Here is a 10,998-nt window from a genome sequence, read left to right as displayed (position 1 = left end):
CAACGAACTGAGTAACTGGATCAAGATCAAGGATGGTGTTCCCCAGGGATCAATCCTTGGCCCTCTGTTTTTCAATATTTATATCTGTGACCCCTTTTTCATAATTGAGGATACTAAGGTTGCGAATTATGCGGACGATACGACACCCTATGTTAGTGCTCCTACCTGGACTGAAGTAAGTGGTAAACTAAGCTCTGTAGCAGAAAAAATTTTCACATGGCTTTCGATTAATCAAATGGTTGGTAATGCTGACAAATGTGTCCTGCCAAGCGATTTCCATACCACCCGATTTAAACCGGTTATCGAAAAACCGATCTTTGCACCGGTTCACACCGGTTCAAACCGGTGCCGATCGTTCGTGCAACCGGTTCAAACCGATCTAAACCGGTTTCCAAAAAATCTGAAATCTCAGTCAATCAGACTGATTTTACAAGTCTAGACATTTACCTTCTCTTTTGAATTTCAAAGAGAGAGGAATGTAGTTGTTTAATAAAGCGTTTTGATAAACAACTTTTGCATATTTAATTAATATTGTTCAATGTGCACTCACTCTCCCCTGTATCACTATCGATCTTTTTAAAGACACCCCCTTCTCACAGTCCCGGTGGGATTTTTTCAGCCAGTGGGGGTAAAAATAACGGACTAAAACTCGACGGGGATTAATAATCCCATACTCTTTATTGCTGGGGATTTCAATTGTTTTGTTTTCAAGTCAGAAGATTCAGTGGGGATGGGTCAAAATTAGTTCTCGCCGAAATTAAAAAATCTTAGATTTGTCCGTTCGTCAAAATTAGTGCTCACCAAAAAAGGTTCCCTTAAGGTATTATTTTGGGAGGAACTACTTTTGAAGAAGCTTTTTCATCTTAAATTTAACGATCGTAAAAAATCTTGTTCAAAATTTTATAATCTTCAAGATAGACTATCAGACCCACCTCCCTAAATTTAGGATTGGGTGACAGCAACCAACCACCTTCCAAACACCGGCCACTTCTCAGGATTTAAGTCAGTAATTTGAAACAATTTACAGTTTTTGCTACTGATTAAATCTTAAATTTATTTTGTCGGCTCCGTAAACCGGGTTGACACGGTTCCAAAACCGGTAGAGATCGCTTTTCAAACCGTTTTGCACCGGTTTGTACCGGTTTGTATGTAAAATCAACAAGCTCAAGATACTCAATTTTAGAAACTTTGACACCGATTTCTCAACCGTTTTAAACCGGTTTAAGTCGGGAAAAACCGATTTCAACCGGTGTGTTGCGAGTCAAAACCGGTGTGTGTTTTTGCTGTATGGAAATCGCTTGGCAGGACACAAATGTCAGCTAATAGTTCACATCATTGACGACTCGCTCTATCTAAATATTAGAGAAGAAACTGTTTTCAATACCAAAACGTCAAAGATTCTTGGAGTAACCTTCGATAATCTTTTGACATTTGAATCGCATATAGAAAATCTTTGCAAGAAAGCTAGTTTGAAAATAACCGCCTTAGCCAGAATGAGCACATATCTCACTTTAGAAAAAAAGAAACGCTTGATGAATGCTTTCATTAAATGCCACTTCAATTACTGTCCTCTCATATGGATGTTTCATAGCAGAGCTCTAGAGGATAAAATCAACAATCTACATAAAAGATGCTTGAGAATCGTTTACTCAGACTACAACTCATCATTCGATGATCTGTTGAAACTTGACAACGGTTCCACCTTCCATCAACGAGCAATTCAATCCTTATCCACAGAGCTATTTAAATCAAAACTCAATGAATCAGAAAGTGAAATATTTCTCAAAAACCAATGTAAGATCAAAACGAGAAAAAGGAATTCCTTTCGTAGTAGAGTAGTTGAAAGTGAAATGAATGGAAAATCGTCTTTAGCTTTCCTGGGACCTAAAATCTGGGCTACCCTTCCCGATGACTTTAAAAACTTAATAACCTAAATGAATGGACGATATCGGCTTAACGAAATTCTCCCCGAATGATTACCCATGATGCATTGCGCAAAAAAATTCAGTAAGTCAATAAAGTCCGTGAATTTTTTTGCGCAATGCATCATGGGTAATCATTCGGGGAGAATTCGTTAAGCCGATATCGTCTATTTAAAAAAGAAATCAAGCAATGGAGGCCCACTACTCGTCCTTGCCGAAACTGTCGCACTTTTATCCATGGCGTTGGTTTCATTGATTGAATTTAAATTAATTTGTAAATAATAGTTGATCTTGAGTATCAACCTTCTAGATAGATTTGTAATTAATAGTTGATATTGATTAGCCTCGAGCTAAGTACACATTGTACTACTTTGCATCAACTTTAAAGAAAAGAAACATAAACATAAACCACACGTTTGGAAATGATAACGTCCATTTAACATCCATTTAACGTCTTTTTTATGATTATTGAATTTTCAAATTTCGATGGCTTATATCACACCCTTTGAGATTGGAAAAAACATTCAACGTCCATTTAGCATGGGTTCATTTCGAGGTTATTTCGCATGTATTTAAAGTTTCGCACAAGAGATTTAGAGTTTATACACATGCAGTTTTTCAAATGTGAAAACACTATGACACCTTTTTTTGAAATATACAGAAAATTATTTTCAATGTCTACATAATGAGCCTTGATAATGCCAATTTAATTTACCCCTGTGTCACGTCCCCGGTGGAGGAAAACCCTTTACATTCTGTCCCTATTGGAAAAATGAAATATTATACTATCCCCACTGTAAAAATAAATCTTAATTTCCCATCCCCACTGGATACTTGTGATTGAAAACACTAAAAATCATTATACCCAGTCATAAAATAAAAGGGATTCCCATTTGCGAAAAAATTCACACGTGGTCAGCGAGGCAGGGGTGTTTAATAGGATATGTGCATCTGTTGCATGCTATTTACTAGTCAATTTAGGGGCGACTGCACATATGCTTCCTTTCATGAAAAACGTTGAAAAATTGCCTTAAAAAATCTAAAAAAACCCTTTCTCATTATAACAAATAAGACGTTGGATGGATACTAAATAGAAGTTATACACCAAGTGTCTATCATACTAAGTTTCATAAAAAAAACTTTCTCAGAAACTATCATGAATGGAAGTTATTATTTTTAAAGGGTGTGGTACGTACCAAAGCCCTATCATGCTAAGTTTCATTTTAAAATTCAATCCCTATCATTAATTATCACGAATAAGGTAAATGTTATTTTCCCTAGTAAACTAACTTGGGTAATACTAGGGTAAAACTCAAGTAATTGACGTGAGGTTTGCCCGAAAATCCCGATGAGCAATTTACTCGAGTTTTTCGGGTGAAAAAGAATCCAAAAATAGAAACCCGTCTTACCCAGGTAACTTTAATCTCATAACCGATCACCATTGCTAAGGCATATGATGATCTGAAAAGTTTCTCCAGCGAAATTTTACAAATCTGCGTTCGGGTCTGGGGAAGAATTATGACACGTGACTAGATACCGGTATCTGATTGGATAAAAGAAAGCGCGCTAAATCTATTTTTTTTCGATGGAAAATGAAAGTGAAAGTCAAAACAAAAAAAAAAATTTTCACAGACAGCTAACTGCTGTGTTATGGATTTGATTTCCCTGGTAAATATTGAGGTGAAATGGCGACACCAAAGAAAAAAGCAGTACAAATTGGGACCTCTGAAATAAAGTTTCAGTTAATTAGGCAGACGTGTATATTTTGTGGTGGCAATTTTAAAATACAAAAAATAAGCTCATATGAGACACTTACACCTAATCTCAACTTGGTTAGAAATATTCTACCTGATTGTGATTCACTGCTGCAATGTGCCCAGTTCCAAAAGTTAAGATTTTGCTCAAAATGTAAAACTAAATTAAAGAAGGTAGATAATATTAGTTACACGGTCTTCTCGAGGTGGGATACGGGATATACAGGGTCAGTAAAAACCGTATTGGTGGCGAGGCTTGCCTAGTCCCAATACGGTTTTTACTGATCCCTGTATATCCTGTATCCCACCTCGAGACGACCGTTCAACGGATTTATCCCGTTGAAGTCCCTTTGCATGTGTTCCAAAAGCACGAAAATTTTTCAAAACTCTCCAAGCAGATACTTACAATAAAGAGCAAACTGTAAAATCGGGATATGTGAAAGTGCCATTTTATTGCATCGCAATTGAAAGTCTTGCTCAATCCATATCAACCAAAGAAAAATAAAAATAAAAATAACTTGAATATTTTCTGCATCCTATTGACACAAACATTCTCAATCACTGTTTTCCACTTGTTTTATTTTGTCTTTTCAAAACAAAACATTCGAATTTTGACCAAAACATTCGAAAGCGCATTCGTCAATATGCAATGTCTTCTTTTTTTTCTCAATCGAATGCGAGGAAGACAGATACGGTTTATATCCCACCTCCACGTGATGTCTTTCGACCAATGAAATCGCGAGAATCTTACTGATGCGGGATAACATGGTATATCAACAAGCACAGTTCAAAGAGCAGCTTTTGGCAATAAAATGTAAGTATTGACCTTTTTCGGCTACATATAGACCCACCAAATTTAGTTCACAGCCCTAGTTACCAGACGACATCATCATTTATATAGACTGAAAACTGTAGACGGTCTGGCCCTGGCAAGCTTAACCCTTTGTCATTTTGAAAATAAGAAAGATCGGATACAGCAGCAGTTATTGACCTTTCGCTAGGAAAGGTTTAGCATACTGGTAAATCACATTTCAATGGATGCAAGGGAAACAACAATAATAATAAAGTTTCCCTTGCATCTTTTGGAAAGGCGGGGGGGGGCTATCTTGATTTATGCTGGTGTTTATTATTATCCAAAATGACATCACACCTAGCCGAAAGGTCTATTGAAAATAAGCATACCCACATGGGATTATTTTTCAGCGTATTTTGAAGAAGAAATAACAACAAAGAGAATAGCAACACCAACTCAACCACTCTCAAGGAAACGAATTAACTTCAGGATCAATCCTCAACAAATGCCAACATCAAAGATTTTGCAAAAGGTTCAAAGTACTCCTAAAAAGTCTCCAGCACAAAAGGAACTAATGTCTCCACTTTCCAAAATTCCAAGAAGAATTCAAACTAAACCTCCCAAATCAGCAGCAACGCCACATAGAAGAACGCCACTTTCAGAAATTCAAACTATTCAAAACAGACCAACAAACATACCACAAAGAATATTGATTGCCAATGAGAAGGAGGTAATAAAACTAACCAGAGTGAATTTATTTTGTTCAAAATAGGCCTACAAGGTGATCCTAAAACCTGACCAATTTGGGAGACTTATTTTCCTATAAGCAAGAAATTCTTAAAAAATTAAAAACAAAATTGGTTCTGAAATCCCTGAATTGATTTTTTCTGAAATTCTGAAAGACTGTTTATTGTTTGGTTAGAATGGTGTTATTTTGACCGAGAAGATTCCATCAACTAGTAGAACAATAGCATACAATGAAGCAAAGGTAACTTTTTCACCTTTTTGTGAATTATAAGAACTTGCTAATTTCAAGGACCTACTTTTTTTCTCTTAGGGGTTAAAATTCTAAGAAAATAGATTTTGCTTTTAAAATTGTGTAAATGTTGATGTACTAAAAGGATTTTTTGTCTTTCCCTATTAGGTCATAGGAACAAATGAAGGTGGAAAAAGGGTACAAAGAACATTGAAAAAGAATTATGCCAAAATCGCCAAGTATCTTTCAACCAATTTGACCAGATTAGCTGCCAAAGCAATCTGTAATTCAGATGAATTGCTTATAGAAGTTATTGAATGCATAGCAATGAAATGTCGAAGTGAGATTGATGGTTTGAGTGGATTAAAACAGCCTAGTATTCTGCGAGACATCTCCCCAGAACACATCAGAACAATAGACATTGCTCAAATGAAACTGGAATTTAGTAGTCGGGCCAAAACTATGTTTCAGCTGTTGACACAGATTTTGTGCTCAAGTGAAAAAAAAAGCAACCATATTACTGGCAACAATGGTTCATCTCGAAAGAAAACACCTGAGTGCCTTTGCCCACAAACTTGGACTTGTTGCCCGAAAATGTGGAATGAATGAGAATGTAAGTGTTTGGGACATGGGTTCGTATACATGTTTTATGATTATAAGTCTAGAGATTGTATTAAATTAAATGTGAGTTTGTCACCTCACTAATTACATTTCGCTGTAACGTTATTAAAAAAAGATTAAATATCTAGCAATTAATTCACACCTTTTGTTTGAAATAGAAGAATCATCTTTTCACTTTAAGCTATTTTGGCTATCTGAGATCATCTGAGATTTCTTTATTTTGGAACCTAAAAATAATATAATTTTTGTTGGAATTTTCAATTAATGTGTAACCGTTTAAGATTTGCCATGATTAAATTTTTTAAATTATGTTCAATGGGTTATTTTGAAGGGTCTTTCAATGTTAAATCACTTGGGATTAACAAGCTGCCCCCTAACGACTAGAGAAAAGCTGTATGAACAAGGAATTAATCACGATGCAGGACTCTTGAATTGGATTGAAATGGTAGGTTTGATTTTATATTTGTGATTTAGTGTGACAACTACTATCAATCAAAATTGATGGTTGTGACTTGTTTCTAACTATTTTCTTTTTTTTCAAACTGATTAAAATTTCCCTTTCATAAAATTGAACAATACAAGTGACAATATCTTGTGCACTAATTAACTAAGATCTCCACTAATTTTCAGCTAAAGACCTTCCAGCTAATTATTGACAATTTGGACTTGAATATTGGTGTCAAACATCAAACAAATAAAAACAAAACATCCACCTACCACTGGGTTAATATGATTGCCATTGCTGATCCAGTGTTTGGTGACCATCTTAGTGATTTCCATCAGAGACACTTTGGAGATATAAAAAATAATTGAGTTTTAGTACAGATAAAGAATTCCTTTCCTGTCAAAATATATCCAAATCCTTGTTAAAGACTATATAATTAACCATACATTTGATTGATTTTAATAGCTAAAGCAAACTCATCGACAAAGATGGACTAAGATTCTCAAAATCTTAAAAAATATACAATAAATTTTTTCAAATTTTTCCATTTATGTAGGTGGACGTAAACGAATTTTTTCCCACTGAGTCAACAATCAAGTACCTCAAAACTGATCTCACTAATCTCTGCGCCATAATTTTGGTGAAAAGAGTCAACAAACTTCATGATATCAAAGTCAAACATCACATTAATCACATTTACTCAGAAACTATGGCACAAAAGTCTGAAGAGGTATCACTTCAATATTTCATTTCATAAAGTATTTTTTTATTTCATTGTGATTTCATTGTTAAAGATTATAATATCAAGGATTAGAGTGCCAGGGTCTCTGTTATAAAACACTGAACAATACAGTAAGAAATCTTTTCATGATTAATGAAATCATCTTCAAATTCAATTTTAAGATTCCACTTGGACTACTAACGCTGAACGAAAACAAGAACGAAGACATGTTAGAGATTTTTAAGTTTCTTCAAGATAAATACGCAAAAGGAAATAAAAACATTATCTTTGTTGGTGGTGACCAGGTGAATTTAATCAATTTTTATACATTTTAAGATAATTATATTGAATAAAATGAAATCATTCTTTAAATTTTCAAAAAAGTTCACTCGTTGAATTCCTCTTTTTCATTGCCAGGTAACAGAAGAAAGGGCGAGAAACGTATTATTGTCACAAGTCAACAGAGACTAGAGGCTTTGTTTCCTAAATTTGAAGATTGGCATTGTATCCGGACAGCCTATGATGTAAGAATAATGAAGGAAATTTTTATTAGAGACATTATTTAGTAAGAAATTACATAGATATGTTCTGCTTGTTCTTAATGCAGTACCGCTTTACAATATAAATAGTCTCATAATTCAACGCGGGTAATTTAATTCTTATTTTCATTTTTCAGTCAGTCATCAAGATGCATCTTTCTGGAATGGATAAGGGTACGTACAAGTGCAACGCCGTTCGCTCTGGTAACCCTTAAGCTCTTGGAGATATCAAACAGAGATATGAACAAATCAAAGAATTTTTTCTGATACAATTGGAAGCATTGATCGTGTCTGCATTCCTAAAGCAAGAGGGTATGGAAACTGTTGATGACGACTGCGTTCCAGAGCATATCAAAGATGGTGATGCAAAAAAGCGATGGCTTAATGGAAGGGTTTCTGTGATGATCGAAACTTATGTAATGCCTCATCTTAGGTGAAATTCTAGTTTTTAGTTTATATTTTGACTTTTTCACTTTGAAGTTTTTACTTTTTGAAATATTGACAGCTCAAACATAATGCTTATCAGGCCTTTAAGACTGAATTACTAAATATCTTGTGTAACTGTACTTTCTCAAGAAAATTGTCAACATAAAATCAGTATCCTCATATTGCAGGCTGCATTCGTCAATTTGAAGATAAATTGACAAAAATAATTAAAGGTCTCCAAGTGTATTTTTATGTATCCCATAACCATGAATTCTATCATTATAGAACCTTGTTGGAATCCATACAAAAGGAAGGTGATAGCGAAAAGGAAGACAATGTTGCGTTAGAACGAGAATCGATAACTAAAGATTATACCAATAAAGATTTGCAAAGCAAAGATAAGTCTATCGAACCCTTCAAACCAACCCTAATTGCAGATGCTCGTACAAGATACACTAATGTCAACGGGCTAACCAACTCACGTGTGCTACTATGCAGCCCTAATGTTTTGAACGCCTTACGTTTAAAATCTTCAAGCCCTAGTGTGATGAGAAATGCACGAGGAAGATTCTCTAACATAAAAATAATGGCCAAGCTGCCAACTTCCAAACCTAACCATCCTGCAAAACCACAACAGTCAACTCAGAGCAATGCAGCTATAAACCCAAAACAGACGCCATTGTACATAGCTATCAAACAACAAGATGCAACCCAGAAAAATGCAGCAGTCAATGCTAAACAGACGCCTGTTTACATAGCTGTTAAACAAGAACAATCAAAACATACCAATGCTGCAGTTAAACAGACCCTACCTTTCGAAGTCGTTAAACAGCAACAATCAAAATCAACCAACGCAACTATTAACCCCACAAAGATTCCAAGGCTCGTAGTGGTTAAACAACAACTATCAACCCCAAATGTAAATCTTAACCCAACAAAGACCCCATCATTACTGGCCGTTAAACATCCACTATCTATCCCAAAACAAGCTGTTAATCCCACAAAGATCCCAAGGTTTGTTGGTAAACAACAACCATCAACGCCCAAAGCAGCTGTTAGCTTCAAAAGAACCCCACCACTACCGGTCATTAGAAAACAACAATCAACCCCAAAGGCATCTGTTAATCCTACAACGATTCCATCTTTGGTAACGACTAAACAACAGCTACAGTCAACTCTAACCAACACTCCTGACACAACGTTTGTAGACACCAAACAAAAACAGCTGCCACAGAGCAATACTAAATCTACACAAAAAGATGATTCGTTGTTTAAGTATAGCTGTTTTTTGATGAGTTGGGGTTTGTGTCTGTTGGATGCAGATGATGCAGTGCGAGAAGGTGATGGGAATCGATTGATGAATGTATATGAAATTTTTCAATTGCTCTTCCGCATGATGGGTAACACCAAATACAGTTATAGCCTTCTAAGATTGAAAGCTTGCTGGTTGGCTCTCCTCACCCCTAAAACAGCACATCAACTTGTCTGGAACCGATTCTTCAATAAATACGGAGGAAAAGGTCAGAACATTTCACGTGATATGAGATTAGAGCATATTAATCGATTCATAAAAGAAATGATAAAAGCTCAAGGGCTACAGAACATTTCAAATGATAACGTCTACAAAATTTCAAAGGCATATCAAGGAATTAGAGAAATCTGTGATTCCATGCTGGTGGATACTGATGTTTCTAAATCAGATGGACATCATTCAAACATTCACAAGAATGAGATGTTTAAATCTGTTTTACAGGAACTTAATGCTAATGAGAATTTTTCTACTCAACAACCAAATGAGATGCTTAGTATGCAATTTAAAAAGATGCAAGAAAATCGATCACAGAATATGAAAACAATGATACCATGGATTAAGGGGCATAGGCGAGATTGGGATGTGCAAAATGACTCTTACATGCGCATATTTTCCGACAATGAATATGCGTCGATGGACCTAAACAAGATCGAATCAGAATTCGAAAGACTTGAAGAACATTTTGATGCAAATCTCCTACATGATGCACTTCTCGATCTTTTAAAAACTTTCCATAGAAAAAGACACTTGTCCTGGTGGCATGATGGTTCATCTGTTTCCAACCACGGGCATCTCCAAATGACCTTCTGTATGACATATGACAAAGCTTTGTTCTACACCAATGAAGAATACCATGCAAAAACAGGTATCCCGGTTATTTCAGTTCATTTCAAACGAAAAACTGGCAATTAGGGTCTCCGTAAAAAAAATTATATAAAGTTGCATAAATTATGAGGATTTTTTTATATATAAAATTTTGTACGTTTTTTTAAGGACACCCTGTATGACATACTTGTTGTTTTTTTTGTTTTTGTTTTTTCTTGAATAAAGCCTGCTTCGAGTATAGTTTTCTAAGAACTGACAAACACCTCTATCTCGTTGCGAATGTCATTCAGTCCTCGTTCATTCAGCATACTGTATCTAATTTACATGCTCTAGAGTCTATTATCAAAAAGGAATTCATTATTACGCTTATCAGTATAATAAAAGCAGTCGGATCCAAACAGTCGACTAACTTAACATTATGACTGAAAATTCAACCTGATCTATGGTTAAATTCGTGTTTTCAGGAAAGAAATTGAATGTTAAATCTAAAATCAAATCCCCACAGATGTATTTGTTAGCAAGATGTCCTTCAAATGATGAGCAATTGTTCTATAGTGACACTAGATTGGAGGACCTTCAATGCTTAAACTTCGACATTGATGTAGATGGAACCTCGATAAAAGACATGCGCTTCTTCAAAGGTTTGCATTTATTCTTTACTATT

This window comes from Clytia hemisphaerica, unplaced genomic scaffold (assembly GCF_902728285.1).
Source record: "Clytia hemisphaerica strain Z4C2 unplaced genomic scaffold, Clytia hemisphaerica genome assembly, whole genome shotgun sequence".
NCBI lineage: Eukaryota > Metazoa > Cnidaria > Hydrozoa > Leptothecata > Clytiidae > Clytia > Clytia hemisphaerica.
Note: the sequence above shows the minus strand (reverse complement) of the source record.